The 15,943-nt window shown below is 32.5% G+C and overlaps 1 long non-coding RNA gene and 6 other non-coding genes across 7 annotated transcripts; 1 reads left to right on the top strand and 6 right to left on the bottom strand.

The window, feature by feature from the left end:
* Positions 1-4,035: 4,035 nt before the first annotated feature.
* LOC131604784 (uncharacterized) lies at positions 4,036-5,307 on the bottom strand. Its single transcript, XR_009284647.1, has 2 exons — positions 5,086-5,307; positions 4,036-4,865 (listed from the first exon to the last, which is right to left on the bottom strand). It is a non-coding gene; the product is annotated as an uncharacterized LOC131604784 (long non-coding RNA).
* LOC131645572 (small nucleolar RNA snoR122) lies at positions 4,258-4,336 on the bottom strand. Its single transcript, XR_009297173.1, has one exon. It is a non-coding gene; the product is annotated as a small nucleolar RNA snoR122 (small nucleolar RNA).
* On the bottom strand, positions 4,421-4,509 carry LOC131645488 (small nucleolar RNA R44/J54/Z268 family). The gene has a single exon (XR_009297105.1). It is a non-coding gene; the product is annotated as a small nucleolar RNA R44/J54/Z268 family (small nucleolar RNA).
* On the bottom strand, positions 4,595-4,682 carry LOC131645490 (small nucleolar RNA R44/J54/Z268 family). The gene has a single exon (XR_009297107.1). It is a non-coding gene; the product is annotated as a small nucleolar RNA R44/J54/Z268 family (small nucleolar RNA).
* On the bottom strand, positions 4,777-4,865 carry LOC131645489 (small nucleolar RNA R44/J54/Z268 family). The gene has a single exon (XR_009297106.1). It is a non-coding gene; the product is annotated as a small nucleolar RNA R44/J54/Z268 family (small nucleolar RNA).
* On the bottom strand, positions 4,939-5,011 carry LOC131645484 (small nucleolar RNA Z267). The gene has a single exon (XR_009297102.1). It is a non-coding gene; the product is annotated as a small nucleolar RNA Z267 (small nucleolar RNA).
* Positions 5,308-13,475: 8,168 nt separating the features above from the next.
* Positions 13,476-13,549, top strand: TRNAI-AAU (transfer RNA isoleucine (anticodon AAU)). The gene has a single exon. It is a non-coding gene; the product is annotated as a tRNA-Ile (tRNA).
* The last annotated feature ends 2,394 nt before the right edge of the window (positions 13,550-15,943 follow it).

Genomic DNA, 15,943 nt, shown 5'->3' with positions numbered 1-15,943 from the left:
CGTGTTGCTATTTTGAGTACTTGCAAGTATGGTTTGAAGGAAAGCTTTAGTATAAGGTGTTGGAGGCACTTTATAATCGAATTCTTCTAAATTTGTTTACTTTGCTTGCTGAGAAGCAAAAAGATCTTGAGGAGTTAGCTCAACGTGGGCATTTAGATCATTAACTCTACCTTCTAACATTTTCAAGACCTTCATTTTATCCAGGTTCCCTAATTTGCTCGTGTTGCATTCTTCCCCTTACAAACTTACCCCTAACATGTATCAGGATCTTCGTGACGAGGTCATTATAAGGCACCCAAGAACTTGCACTTATACAATCCAACATGTGTTACATCAATTTACTAGCCCAACAGGTTTGAAGATTGGTAATAATGAGCCTAGTAACAGCCATATTTAATTTCAACATAGAATTTGGTTTGAATTTCTTTGAATCATCACATTTGTAACCACATAATGAACGAGATGACAAGTCATACTAATAAGTCCAACTGTGACAGGTGCTCTATGACTTTACGAAGGATCGACCAATAGAGATCGGGTAGCAAAATGAAGGTTGAAAACTTCCTGCAAATCATCGCGTGATTCAAAAGAGTAAAGAGTATCTTCTCTGGGAAAACCCAAAATATCCCCAAATTCTTCAACCATGAGAGGGATTGGAATTCTGCATATCTCCAAAATCATGGCTCCATCTTTTTGGCGAAGTTTGGAGTTGAACTTTTTTTTACCAACTTTGGATACATGGGCTATATTTTGTTATAGATAAAGTTTTTCAACCCGACTTGATCAAAGAAATTCATAAACTCAAAATTTCCCTTCTGAAGAAATTTTCAACAACATATCTCGACTAAGAATGAAGCATACGTGGAATTAAATATTGCAACAGGTCATTATGTTTTGGCTGTCAAATAATTGTTGGACTTCCATAGGAAGATCCTTGTCACCCTACAGGTAATTAAATTTTTGGATTTCCACATAAAGATCTTTGTTGCCTAATGGGATAATTAAATTGTTAGACTTCTACGGGAAGATCCTTGGACTTTCATAGGGAGATATTTCTCGCCCTACGGGGTAATTGTCTTAAAAAATATTGTCCAAGATCAACAGACTACGCAACTAAGTCTCAACTAAGAGATTCAACTAAGTCTCGTAAAAAAGGCTCAACTAAGTCTCGTCAGAAAGTCTCAACTAATTCTCGCCTCAGAGACTCAACTAAATCTCGTTAGGAAGACTCAAAGAAGTCTCGCCTTAGGGACTCAACTAAGTCTTATCAGGAAGAATCGATTAAGTCTTGTTAAGAAGACTCAACCAAGTATTGCCTAAGGGACTCAATTACGTCTCGCCTGAGGGACATAATTAAGTATTGCCTGAGAGATTCAAATAATTTTTGGTAGGAAAGTTAGAGTCTCACATAAAACTCTGATAAAGCTCCTATAAAATGGCCAAAGGTAAGTGTTCTTGATAAACGCCTTTGGATAGTCCTCCCGAAATAAATTCGGCAGGACTGCAGCTCTTCTGTATTCTTTAAGGGTATTGAGTGATTAGTGGTTAAGATGTCTCGTCCTTCCCCCAACGGGAGGCTTTCCCTTTTATAGTTAGCCTTTTCACTCCATCATCATGAAATGACCACCCATCAGCTACTATTTTAAAGTTTCTATAACGTCCACCGTCACACTTGATGAGAGCAGTGTTTTAAAAACCGGACCGGCCGGTCGGACCGGTCGAACCGGGAACCGGTCAGATAATCGGTCTGGTTCAATAGTTGGATCGGAAATGTTATTGAACCGGTTAAAACCGGTGTAAACCGTTAAAATCGGGAAAACCGACAATTTTTGTGAACCGGCGATTTAAATGTATTTTTTAAATTTTTTTATTTAAAAAATTAAAACAGTTTTGACTATTTTAATGAAAAAAAAAAAAATTATTACAAATGCGGTTGATTTTGTTACCGATTATTTTGATATTGAAGAAGGAGATCCCAACATTGAAACAATTTTTCATTTATTGAAATTAAATTTAGTAGACAATGAAATTATTTTGTTATAAATTATTCAATTAGATTATGTTGCGATTAAACTTTAGTTTGCAATTATATTTTATAATTATGTACTATTTTATTGTGTGTGATACCTATGTGTAAAATTTGAATTTAAATTAAAAAACTTGTGAATTTATTTATAATATGTTATTTTTAAAAAATTTAAGTGCTAGTTATATTTTGTAGAAACTGAATCATCCGGTTCGACAGATTTTATACCCATATAATTTTGTTAAAACGACCGATCTATTCAACCGAGTTATCTGATTTAACCCAGTTTAGTCATGCAGTTCAACCAGTGACTGAGTGGTTCAACCAATAAACCAGTGACCCAATACCTTCACCGATTTGATGTCCGGTTCAATTTTTAAAACACTGGATGAGAAGAGTGTTACACTCCTTCTCCATTTATGTAACTCCTATGCAACCTTTAAGTTATCGTAACTATCGTGCCGATCTGATGCCTCGGGCACCTGACAAGATGTACATCTCGGCCTACCAACCTTGTTCATCGACTCCGGGTTGAGGAACCCCCTTGTTCTTTAACAATAATAGTTACATCTGTCTACTTACATGTATACATCATCCTCTTGTTCTTTAACCGTGCTTCCATATGTATTCTTTATACGATTAACAAGTCAGTTTTGGGAATTTTTAGAGTGTACAATAGAAAAGGAACCAAAAACACTTTAGCCCCTGGAAATTCTCATGACAAAGGTATATATCTCGCCCGGTGTCCCATTAAGGTCACCCCTTTTACAATTCGAGCACCCGTATATGGGGTATGATGCCCCTTTTTAAAATACGTTGCCAGAGTCCTCAATATTCCCTTCGTATCGCGTTATTATGGGGGGTGGCATGAATATTAAAGAATCGAAAGTTCATTCTTTAAGCAGTTGGTATCTCCCATGAGGCCTCAAAATTATGCTTGATGCAGCTATAAATATCTTAATATTAAACTTAACAAAAGACAACCTAACTTCAACATAAAAATGCACGCATACAAAACTTCTCATCCCTCAAGAGATAGCTCTCAACCTCATAACAAACCTTAAAACCTCTAACGATCCTTAATCAATAGTGTTGTCACACAATTATACTTTTATCAAGTACTATGCTTAACTTAAATAAGAATCATTTTATCTTCCTTCAAATATGCCAAGTATTATAGTGACTTTATTACTTTGAAACAAACATTAAATAAATACATTTTTAACTTAAATAAGTAACATGATATAAATTATAAGTTCAAACATAAAATTCGAAGGTTTTCCCAATAATAATTTATTGAGAGCGAGATTGATTTAGAGCAATATAAAAAAAAGTTATCAAAAACCAAAGTCAACCTTAAAGTTATCAGCATTACAATCTAAAGGGTGGCATCTCTTGGCTCAATTCAAAGGTTTTCTTCCCCAAAACAGATCAATATCGTGGAAGTTGGTGGTTATTGGTCTTCTAACTAGTAGTGAAAACAGTGGAAGAGGTGAAGTTGTTATCTTGGACATGGTTAATTCAATAGCAAATAATATTGCAGAGTGGTTATCACATCCTATAGTGTGTTTGGCAGCAGAGGGGATAGGACTGTTCATCTCCTTGTTGTAGTTTTATTGACCGTAATGGCTGAGCTCTTAATTTACAATCTTGTTTAGGAGGTGCAGCATGGAATTATCAACTCGGTGCAGCAGGATTTCAATTCAGAAGCAGATGTGCATATATGTTTTGGCCATTTATTGTTGTGTGCTATATTTAATTTTTCACCTAAACGTCAATTCAATTCATTTAGTGGTAAAATTTATTTATCATAAACCACTAGGTACTTAGTGGTCAATAAGGTTCTCTTTTATTAGTAGAATGTATGATTAAAAGTTGAGCAAGTTTATTGTTGTGCTATATTTAATTTTTCACCTAAACCAATTCAACCATTTGGATATACAACTAATATGTTGGATGTACAAATTTTAGTCAACCATATGAACTGAGTGAAACAATTTAATATCCAATTACCAATAAACTGCCTCAACATAAATTGCCTTCATTGATACCAACATAAAACGGTTTATTTCATACTATGCTTTTGGAGCCCTTGGATTAACAAAGGCTTCAACAAAAGCAACTTTCAAATCTCCGTTCTTTATGACAATCACTAGGCTTGATGCAATATACTAAAATAAAAAGACATCTTAAAAAAATCACACGGGAAGTACATAAATTAACAGTAACACGGCCTCAGCGGTAGTGACAATTAGCATTAATCATCAAATTATATATCTGGTAATACGTGCAATTAGTACATCATTGGCCAAATCACTGAGAGAAATTTTAAAACAAAAATACTTAATTGTTTAAAAGAATAAATTTTCTATATAAATTGGTTTAGAAATACATTAAGCATCAGAGAGATTCCCAACGACGAGTCATCATTTTCTCTAATTAGGAGATCTGATGTCCCTGTCTGTTTTTTCATCATTTGCAAATTGTATTACAATTGAAAAACAACAAAATTGAGCAATTGAAAAAACATGAAATAAGACAATTAGATAATCAAAAAAATATTTTGCAAAGGCATCAGAGATTTTTCCCATTAGACAAATCAACATTCTCCATAAGAGTGCTGAGTCCCTGTCTATATATTGTCATCATCTGCGCACAATTAGTTCTCTAATAAAAAACTTTAACAATGCAAATCAACAAAAGGTATAAAAGTATGAATTAAAAAATAATAGTAATTGCAAAATATACATAATGCATCAGAGAGATTCCCAACGACATGTCATCATTTTCTCTAATTAGGAGATCTGATGTCCCTGTCTGTTTTTTCGTCACTTGCAAACTGTATAATGGTTCAATGAAAAATAATTATTATAAATACATCAAAATTGAATTTCAGAAGTGTGTGGTTAAAAACGGTGCCTCAGAGTAAAGTTTGTTTCATGGAGATTAATCTCAAAGTATATTTAACACCATCATAGGCACACGACATAAAATACATCGACATGAAAAGAATCTAATGATGTCTTTCAAGGAAAAAAATGAAAGAGAATACAACAAACCGCGGTGGGAGAAGAACACGCTGGTTGGCTTTCGAAGCTGCTGAGTATGTTAGGGTTTATGATTGTGGGTAAATATATAGAAGGAATTAGGGTATTTGAGAATGAGCTGCCGCAGGAATATGAATTGGGCTATTGAAGAATTAGCCCAAACCATGTTCACAATTTGGATACCCTAGTTTTCCTTTTACGTCACCTTTTGAAAATTAAAATATTTTAGGATTACGTAATTTGGAATTTTTGGGAAATAATTATTTTAGACTATTCAAATATTTTAATTTAATTCTTAAATTTTTTGTTTGTCTTAACCAATGTCAAACTATAAAAATTGGAACAATTTGTAAAATTTTAATATTTTTATAGAGACAAATTTTCACTATAGAAATTATAAAAAGTTGTGAAAATGTGAAAATTCAATGTCTGAATTTCTTTTCATATTTTTTTCTATTGTGATTGAAATTATCTAATAAGTTTATGTTACTTATGTTCCATTTTCTTTTTTGTTTGTTTTTTTTTTAAGCTACTACTTCTCTTGAATTAAACTAAAAGGGACATTTGTAGTTAAAAGTAACAATAAAGAAGATTGAAGCTTTCAATCTTTTTCCTTTTGTCCTATGATCAATCTTCATTCTCATTCTTTTGTATTTTGAACACATTTGTCTCGTGTTGTGGTGTGGCAATTCTTTCTCCTACGAATTTAGTAATTTTGTGTGAGTATGGTCATATTCATTCTGAGTGAATTCAGGAATTGTTGTGGTTTATTCTTTCTTGTAGTGCTTCATCCTCCCCTTAGTGGTGTGTAAGTTTTTCCTTGGTGTTATTCAACCTCTGAATTGTTAGAACTTAGAATCATTTGATTGGTGAAATGGAGGATTTGAATGTGAAGAGTGAGAGAAAATTAGAGGAGAGAGAGAGAGAGAGAGAGAGAATTGAGGGTGAGAATGTGTATTTTCATTAACATTGATGAGGATGCCTCCAAGACATTTATACAAACATTACAAGTTGATTGGGACACAAGCAACACCATTCAAATAATAGAAAAACTAAATTCTCGAACTTGTAATCGATTACACTAAACTTGTAATTGGTTACAGTTGTTACAAAAAATAAATTTATTTAGTGGTAACTCGTTACGTTAACCGATTATGCCTATAATAACTTGCCCAAAAGTGAATTTCACTCAGCTGTAACTGGTTACACCCCCGTGATAACCGGTTACAACACTTGAATTATAAGTTTTCACTTAATACACCACATTAATTCAAGTGCTCCAAGTCTTCCATCCCCATGTTCATATTCAATCTTTTGAACACTTCAATTGTGACCCCCTTGGTCAACAAATCAACCACTTAGTGTTCACTTCTACAATATCACAATCTCAACCTTCATTCACTAACAAGCTCCCTCAAGTAATAAAATTTCATCTCAACATGCTTCCTCCTCCCATGTGAAATCGGGTTCTTAGCAAGATTAATAGCATAAATATTATTAACCAAGAGCGGTACAACGTCACCCACATCACTGCCCAACACCTTTAATATATTCATTAGCCATACGGCTTGGCACACACACAACGAAGTCGTAATATACTCTGCCTCGCGGGACAATAATACTACCACTAGTTCCTTCTTCAAACACCATGAGATCATTGTTCTACCAAACATAAAGATGTATCTAATTGTAGACTTTCGATCATTTTTATCTCCGCACGAATTGGAATCAGTAAGACCGAGTAAATTGCATTTTCTGTCGTGTCTGTTGCGAGAAAGAGAATTCTGCAGCCAATAGAACCTTTAACGTATCTTAGAATCCTTTTGAATACTGTCGAGTGAGACACTTTCGGTCTCTCCATGAATTTACTCATAGTACTGACACTAAACGTCAAACTCGACCCGTATTTCACAAGTAACGCAAGAATCCAATCGGCCTCCTATGTTGAGTTGGATTAACATCTTGCTCATTGTTATTATTCAACAAATGTAGCCTCGGTTCAACTGGACTAATGGCAGCATCACAATGTTCTATTTTAAACTTCTTTAATATCTCAAGAGCATACCTTCTTTGGTGCATGAGCAGTCCCTTGTTGGACTTGTGAAACTTAATTCGAAAGACTTGGCTAACGATTACTCAACGCACCCATGTTGATACCCATTTGTCTGGGTGTTTACCCTTGATTTTGGTACTCACCAAAGTCCTCTTATCACTTTTTCAGGAACAGGTTAGAAGTATAAGAATTGTTTGATGGATTGCTTTGAAGACCGTGGATGAGCAAATGGCAGGAAGACCTCGACAGACGTTATCTTTCCGCTGTGCAATAATTTAGACAAGCTGATTGTATACACTTTATACTTAGAGTTTATTTATATACGATTTTATTTCTTGTCTTTTTCCGCTTACGTATGTTTCTTGTACCATTTATAGCATCACTACATATTATTCTAGACGTATATGTATGGGGTGTTACATTCATGTTGGTATATAACACATTTGCGTTCTTTCTCCAATACTTGGAGGTGTGGAATTGGAGGATCTTTTGACTTTCGCTTTCAAAATATTCTTTTTTTAAATGTGTTCTTCTTTATTTTAATTGTGTGGTTCATCTGTCTCTTCTTTAGTCGTTGATCAAAAACAACAGATCAAGGACAAAGTCGTTGATGCGGCGAAGAAGGCCGCTTCCTTATCAACGGGTGGCGATGAAAAGAATACTCTTCTGAAAACCATAGTAAATGTGTCTATTTTAAACTTTTCGTTTATATTCATAACTTTAAACTGTACTAATACCCTTGTCATTTTCAGGTTAGTCGAAAACCTCCTCCAACTCCCAAAAAGCGGAAGCAAAATAATCCTAAACCCAAACTGGTTGAGTCAGATTCCAAAGATCTTTCTCCCGACACTTTGAAACCTGCCGCAAAGAAAAAGAAGTCAACAACATCTGACTCTATTGCTCCCCTAAAGCTTAACATTAAACTCAGGCAAACGAAGTTGTCTGTAAAAAGGGTGATCGAACTTGATCCTGGGTCGATCGTTGTTGCATCTGAGCTTGTCGAAAGAGATAATTCCAGTCTAGGTGATAACGGACCTAAGGTAATCCAGTCTTCAATTAACTTTCTTGTTTGTCAAATATTGCACATGACTAATACTAAGTAATTTCCTTTTTTGTAGGGCAATCGAACTAGTACTACCACTTTTAACATAAAGCATGATATCCATATGAATACCAGTTCTCCTTATGCTCACCTTTTATCTAACAAAGGTTCCAATAATTACCTTATTATGTCCCTAACTCAAGGACTCTCATCCCCACTAAATAATTCAATAACCCGAATAAATCACATAATATGCAATATTAACAAATTAAATTAGAATAAAACATTTAATCACGAAACGGGGTGTTACACCCTATGGCTATTTATCTAACATACTTTAACTATTGAACTCGCTAATTGACTAGGGATAGTATGATTAGGAATTGTGACTTAGGGAATAATGTGATGCGTTGTCTGGTTTAACGGTGTACTTAACCTGAGGGATCGAGAAATTAACACTTAAGCTAGTGAGCCTCTTATTATTGTTATTCCACATACTTGGAAAGTGAAAAACTTCTTTGAAAATAGATAACACAACTTCCCAAATACAACTATTACTCCCACTTTCTAACTTTCTATTTCTTTCATGTAAAACATAAAAACCCTATATCATTTCCTCTCTCTCTGACCTCATACATTTCCTCTAAAAAAACTCAAGTGTTCTTTTTCGCTTATTCTATTTCGCTCCTCAAAGTTCAAAACAACACAGATAAACCGTTGGAACCGTGTTCTATTTCGCTGATTCTCCAACGATCTCATTACAGGCCGTTGGATAACCACTTGGCCTCTGTGTACGTCACTATTCCGTTGAGGTAACTGATTTCAGCCTTATACTTCCATTCGTATTATGAATTTGCCATGGTTTTAATGAGTTGTTTTCTTATAAGGATTTTCCTTTCATAGTATAAATTGACAAGAAAAATCGTTTTTGTTATTTTGTGTGGTTTCAGTTAGTCAATTGTAGGTAAATGATTGTTATTACATGTCTTTCCCCCTACTTTATGACTCGCTTTATAAGCATTTTTCATATATATGACATTTCCTCATTCTTGCAGGTGTTAGGAAGTCTTCTTTAGTTCACCTTATTGTTAAAGGTTCTCCCGTTGCTCGGCCTTCTCAGATGATTGGTTGTACAGTAGACGTAAGTATACCATGTTAGAAAGGTTATACATGAACATACACAACTTCACTTGTTCAATGTTTTCACCAAACTTTCTCTGTTTCATTTCCAGCATACCACTTATGGAAATTTTGGCAACTCTTCAAGTAGCGTCAAAGGTGATTCTGAGAGAGATTTCTTCGTTGAACAGTGGGATGTCTCAAGACATGAACGATGCAAAGATTTTTGTTCTTTATTTTATTTATAGATTAATGGCGAGTAACAAAGTTCCTATTGTTCCTATGGAGTGAAGCTCACACGCTCACTTTAGTGTGGTAACCATACTTATTTTTCTTATCTCTAAAAATATGGTAATGGAATCAATAAAAAAATATAGCAGAAAAGTTACAATAACCTTAGCACAAGTTTTGTTGTTTAAAAAAAAACAATAATATATAAATAAAAGAAAGTTAAATAAGACAAAATGAGCTAAAGTCATGGTTGTTGTTAGAGTCTATAATGCTCAGAATTTAGCTAATGTTGAAAGACTTATATAAATGAGAAAGATTCATGTTATACTATAAACACAAATAACTCAATATTCTAACTAATTTTAACTATATAATTAATTTCAAGATACCATGGAGTGTAAATATTCATTTAGAACTGAAATTTGATGGGTAGTTGTCATACATTATAGGTATGTAAAAATTGTAAATAAGATACGATAAGAAGGATTTAAAATTGATATTTAACGGAAAACTGTCATAAATTTTAGGATTGGAAAATTGACTAATATCTAAAACGTAATGGTATTTGAATTGTAATTATGTGAATGTCAACCAATTGAGGAATGAATTCATACTTTATAAATGATGATATAATAAACGCGTAATATAATCTAGACGGGACCCGTGCGATAGCACGAGTTTCTGACTAGTCAGTTAGTAAATAATACTAGACTTAATTACAATTTTATTCTTTATTTAAGTATTTTTAGAATATTAGTTTCTTCTATTTTAAAATTCATGATTTTTTTTTGGAATTTTAGTCTTGATTAACTATTATGGTTGATCAATTGATGATATGACAAAACTTAGGAAGTATTATACTAAAAAAATTAGGAAGTATTATAAAATATTCATAATAAAAAAGAGCTTTAATGCACTTTTGGTCCTTGTAAATTACCGAGTTTTTAGTTTTCGTCCTTGTAAGTTTTTTTTTGGGTTTTAGTCCCTATATCTTTCTTTTTGCTTGAGGTTTAGTCCCTAAAGCCAAAATCCGCAGGAAAATCTGTAGGTTTCCTGCAGATTTTCCTGCGAATTTTCGTGCGGATTTTGATTTTAGGGACTAAAACGAACGGGAAAGTGAAATATAGGGACTCAAACCCAAAACAAAACTTACATGGACCAAAAGTGCATTTAAGCCAAAAAAAATTTATACTTAAAATAAATAAAAATATTGTTGAATGTACACCAAAAAAAAAACTAAAATTACATTGATATGAATCAATAAAAATCAATTTGAGGATATAAAATACTCAAAAAGAATTCTCTTTTTTCCATCAATATTCAATAGTCACCCTTGCATGCCTTTTATAAATATATATTACACAGTCCCTCAAACACGAGGATTTGTGAAAGGCGAAGCGATTATGCTCATCCTCCACATAATGTAAGCATTTTATTCCTTTCAAGTGAGTCTCTCAATTAGAGGTGAGTCACCATGTCCTTGCCAAGTGTCTTATGTGTAGCTTGTGTGTCAGTTAAGGGATATCAAATATTAGTCGAGTGATGAAAGCGCCCGATTACATTTAACACAAACAATGATGGTTTACCCTTGAAATGTTAAATAGGCATGGTCCTTGCACATGTTAGGGTTCTTCTGAGCTTTTCAAATGGGGGCTAAAAGACTTTTTAGTGTAGCTCTAACTCTCCTATAAAAGGACTTCTTTGGCCCCTTTTTCATTTTCTCTACTTATTTTGTTCGTTCAACTCTCTCCAAGCTCCTTCCAACTTCCTTCTATTCAAGCCCCTTTCAAGTTTTGATTCCTTTGTCTATTTCCTTTTCATAATAAGAATGGTTATGGATTTAGAGAAAGAAAAGGCAACTTCATAAAGCCATAGGAAGGCCTAGAGCTTTTAGTTTTGTGAGATCGAGAGCTCTAGTAGTTTTAGTAGCAATTGTGATGATAATGGTGCTTTCTTTTTGTCTTTTGTGTTCCCAAGAAACAATGGTTGCCCCATCGTAGTGCCCAAAGAGGTCGGAGATATTGAGTTTTTCTACACTGTTGGGGAGAAAATAATCTTCTTTCGTTAAAACGTTAATATCTCCTTTTTTGTTGGGTATACTATTTTTACCTGTAAGGGGAGTTTAACCACTTCAAAAATGTTAATGATCTCTTTTGTTTTACCATCTCCCAAAGACGAAGACTTGATCAATTAACTCGTTAAAATTACCCATGAATTGTTTTTTTAGTCAAATATTTTCCGAATAAATCACATAATATATATGCAATATTCAAAAATTAAATTAGAATAAAACATCTAATCATGAAACGGGGTGTTACACCCTAGGGCTATTTATCTAACATACTTTAACTGTTGAAATCGCTAATTGACTAGGGATAGTATGATTAGGAACTTTGACTTAGGGATTAACGCGATGTGTTGTCTGGTTTAACGGTGTACTTAACTTGAGGGATCGGGAAATTAACACTTAAGTTAGGGAGCTACACGCAAAGGAATTGGGTGCAGTGGAGGAAGGGGATGATTATGTTATTCTAGAGAAACATGTCTTACATAATGTTCCAAACAAGAATACAAACATCATTATGCCATCTGTAGACGATGACACATAAATTGATGAAGGTAGTGCTCCAAAGAACAGAGGACAATCCACAAGGGTGCAGAAGAATCATCTCACTAAAAACATAATGGGGGATCTGAATGATGGAGTTACAACCAGGTTAAAAGAGTCTATCAATTATAGAAAATTAATAGCCAATATGTGTCTTATATCCAAAAGTGAGCCTAAAAATGTTATGGAAACCCTCAAGAATGAATGATGTAACGCGTTAAAAAGTATTGAGTTTTAGGAGACTGTGGCATTGCTAGTAAAACGATTAACGTCAAAAGTAAGAATCATATGACTAAAACCATTCTAAGTTCTATCAAAATCAAAGTCCATATCACATATCTCACCGCCTCCTTTAAATCCCCAAAAAATATCCCATCATCAAGATACAAAGTATAGAGAAAAAACTTGTAATTGTTCTTCATCTTATTAATAAAATGGTGTAACAAAAGAGTAAAAATAAGCGGCTCCAACTAGCTGCCTTATTACATTCTAATCATTTACATAGTATTTGGACCCCATAAATATATTTAAAGAATATAGTTAGTTATTATAAAATTAGTTAAATTTATTTATATCACTATATACACAAATAAAAAATATTTTTTCTTTGTATAAGAGAAAAATATATTTAAAGTTATACGTATAGAATAAAATAAATAGTTTTCAAGAAAAAGCGAGTAGCAAAATGAATAAAAGAAAAAAATAGAAATACAAATTGTGTTAAGAGTTACAAGCTCTCTAATTCACTATAGATATATGCTTTTGAGACTTTGTTGTAGAAATCTAATGTATTTGTTTTAAATGTTTTTTTGATTTGGTCAACTCAAACTCTTGAAAGAAGATTCAATCTCTATTGACATTAGGAATGATTTTGTAAAGAATGGATAGGAGAAAAAATAATTTAAATTACTAAAATTATTTTTAATAATTAAATTAGTTTTTAATATTTTAATATATACATAGTTTTCAATATTTTAGTAATTAAATCATATTTTGTTAAGAGAAAAAATAATTTAAAAGATATATAGAAAAAGGTGAGTAAAAATATTTTGTAAGAGAGAGAGACACAAATGCATGATGTTTTTTATGCCTCAAAGACACCAAACATATTCCATAACTTTTACATGATCTTAATTTAATATTAAAAATTATGTATTACTATATAATTAATTATTGGTGCGACACACTTGCAAAATAAATAATAAAAACTTGTTTTAACTGGTTGTAACGGAGGTACAAATGCGACTAATAATATGTGCATTGACGGTAGTTTTACATTTTTAAAGCCAAATGAATTGTAGCAGGTGTATTAAAGTTTAAATAATTTATATTTTAAAGCTGTAACAACTGGCCCATTAGCTCAGTTGGTTAGAGCGTCGTGCTAATAACGCGAAGGTCGCAGGTTCGAGACCTGCATGGGCCAACTTTTATTTTTATTTTTAACCTATTTAAGTCGGTTTCGAACCGATTTAAAAACGACGTCCTATCTTTTTAAGTCGGTTTCAAAACCGATTTAAAAACGACGTCCTAACCGACTTAAAAAGTTTTCAAATGCTGCTACTTCAACGTGGCGTGTTGCATTATTTTATTTTGTCAAATTAAGAGTTTCTAATATTTTCAATTGTGGCTGGAGGATTGAACACCAATAGTATTTCAAAATGAAACTATATACATACTGAAAAGTTCTCATTATTTAGATTTGGGAACTTTTGAAAAGCTCGATTTTTTTTTTTACGGATGAAAAATTGGATCTTTAAGAATAGAATACCAATTTAGCTGATTACAAAAATGTTTAAAGACTATAGAATAATTTCCTTACTCTCATTAAATTTTCCTGACGTTGTAAAATAAATGAGATATTTTTCAAAACTACTATTGAATTAGAAATTTATAGGATTTTTATTTTTATTTTTATTTTTATGATAAACTTTTATTTTTGTGGCATTTAATTAAGATTATTATAAAATTCGAATTTTTTTGTGGCACTTAATTAAGATTATTATAAAATTCAACTTTTTTTGTGGTACTTAATTAAGATTATTATAAAATTCAAAAAGTCATATGTGTATTCAATTAAGACAATATATTATGTTATTTTTATTTTTTAAAAATTTATAAATGGATATTATTTTTTATTAGGCTTTTTTAATTGAATTATTATCAAACATATCTTTAATAATACTTTTGATATTTAGAAAACAATAATTATTCTTTTGAACAGAATTTATTTAATTACATTCATTAATTTGATTGAGGGGATATAAAATATTTTTAAAATTTTTTATCACACTTTTTAAGCCAACATCTTCATTTTAATTAAAACAAAAGTAATGTTTGACATGCACAATATTTGATAGTTTTCATTACATGAAATTGTGCTTTTGTGAATTTCAAGTCGAATCCATTAAAGAATCGTTATTGTTCTTGCTTAACTTGTTATGTGATTTTACTGAACTTGAGGATGCCTTATTAACGGTGGACTAAAATTAAGAACCCAACGTGTCTGGTTTCTTTTGGATGTGGAGCATATGATAAATATAGACTAAGAATGGATCATTTATTTATGATGCGTGTTATTTTCTCGAGCCTCCATTTGTGAGTGAATTGTTTCTATACTCTAACATAAATATAGACTGAGAATGAATCATTTATTTATGAAGCCCGGAAGGAAATTCACTATGATAGTATCAGTTCAAAGCCTAAACAATTTCAAGTAACAACTTATCTCCTAATCACTACCTTGTGCAACTTCTACCTAGAACCCTCTAGATATGAGATCCCCTATCACTTACCACAATCACCTCAGTGATAAAACCAAAACTAAAACAGGAGATTACACTTCCAATAAACAATACTTAGTTTTGATTAAAAGCTTTTAACTAAGAACAATACTCAACTCTTTGCTTAAAAGCTCATGAGTGAGAACAATTTGTCTACATCAATGTATCAAAAGATACATGAGTGACATACATAAAAACAAAAAACTTAAAGTATTCTTAAAACCCTAAAACCTTATTTTTGCATCCACGGGTTCTTTTTTATGAATTCTTGCTATTTTAGGTTTAGCAAGTCCTTATTTATAGACTCTTGCAGTATGGGCTTGGACTCTTCAATCAAATTCAATCTTCTACTATTAAATCAACTGCAGGATCTTTACACAAAAATAGGAACGACTCTTCAAAGTTTCCTAAAAAGTCTTCAAGATCCTTTTTAATGAAACTTAAACAAATCTGCATTGTTCATGATAAAATCTCCTTGACCTACGCAAATCAATGAGATATAAGAACAACGTCTACTGTACAATAGGCCAAGATATCAAGACATCTGGCTCAACATCTGTCTAAAACACATGACAACAAAACATGTCATGACAATTGGTCAAGATGTCACAACATATTGCTCAACGTCAGTTAAGAACCATGTTTTAGCAAAAATTATGCCAATCATAAAACCATGGATCTAACACTCTCCCCCTTTGAAAAAAGTTGGCTAAAACAGCCAAAGCACAATAAGTCCTAGAGATAGGAATAAAACCACAACACAAGCTACAAGAATACATGTAAACTTTGTACAAACTGCAAACATGAGAATAAATCAGATATACATTACAGCTATAGAGAGACCTCTTCTTAAAAGCTCTACAGAAGTCAGATGTCTAGACATGTGGTCTGACATCACATTAACACAACTCCAACACAACACAAGAGCTTATGCAAGTCATTTGATTAGTTTTACTATGCTCAAAACGGCACCAAAATCTGATTTACGGTTTAAAAGTTATGCCTCTTTAAACTTTCCAAAATGGCCTGTCACTAAC

This window comes from Vicia villosa, linkage group LG1 (assembly GCF_029867415.1).
Source record: "Vicia villosa cultivar HV-30 ecotype Madison, WI linkage group LG1, Vvil1.0, whole genome shotgun sequence".
In the NCBI taxonomy this organism is placed as follows: Eukaryota; Viridiplantae; Streptophyta; class Magnoliopsida; order Fabales; family Fabaceae; genus Vicia; species Vicia villosa.
Note: the sequence above shows the minus strand (reverse complement) of the source record. Positions and strands in the feature narration are given on the sequence as shown.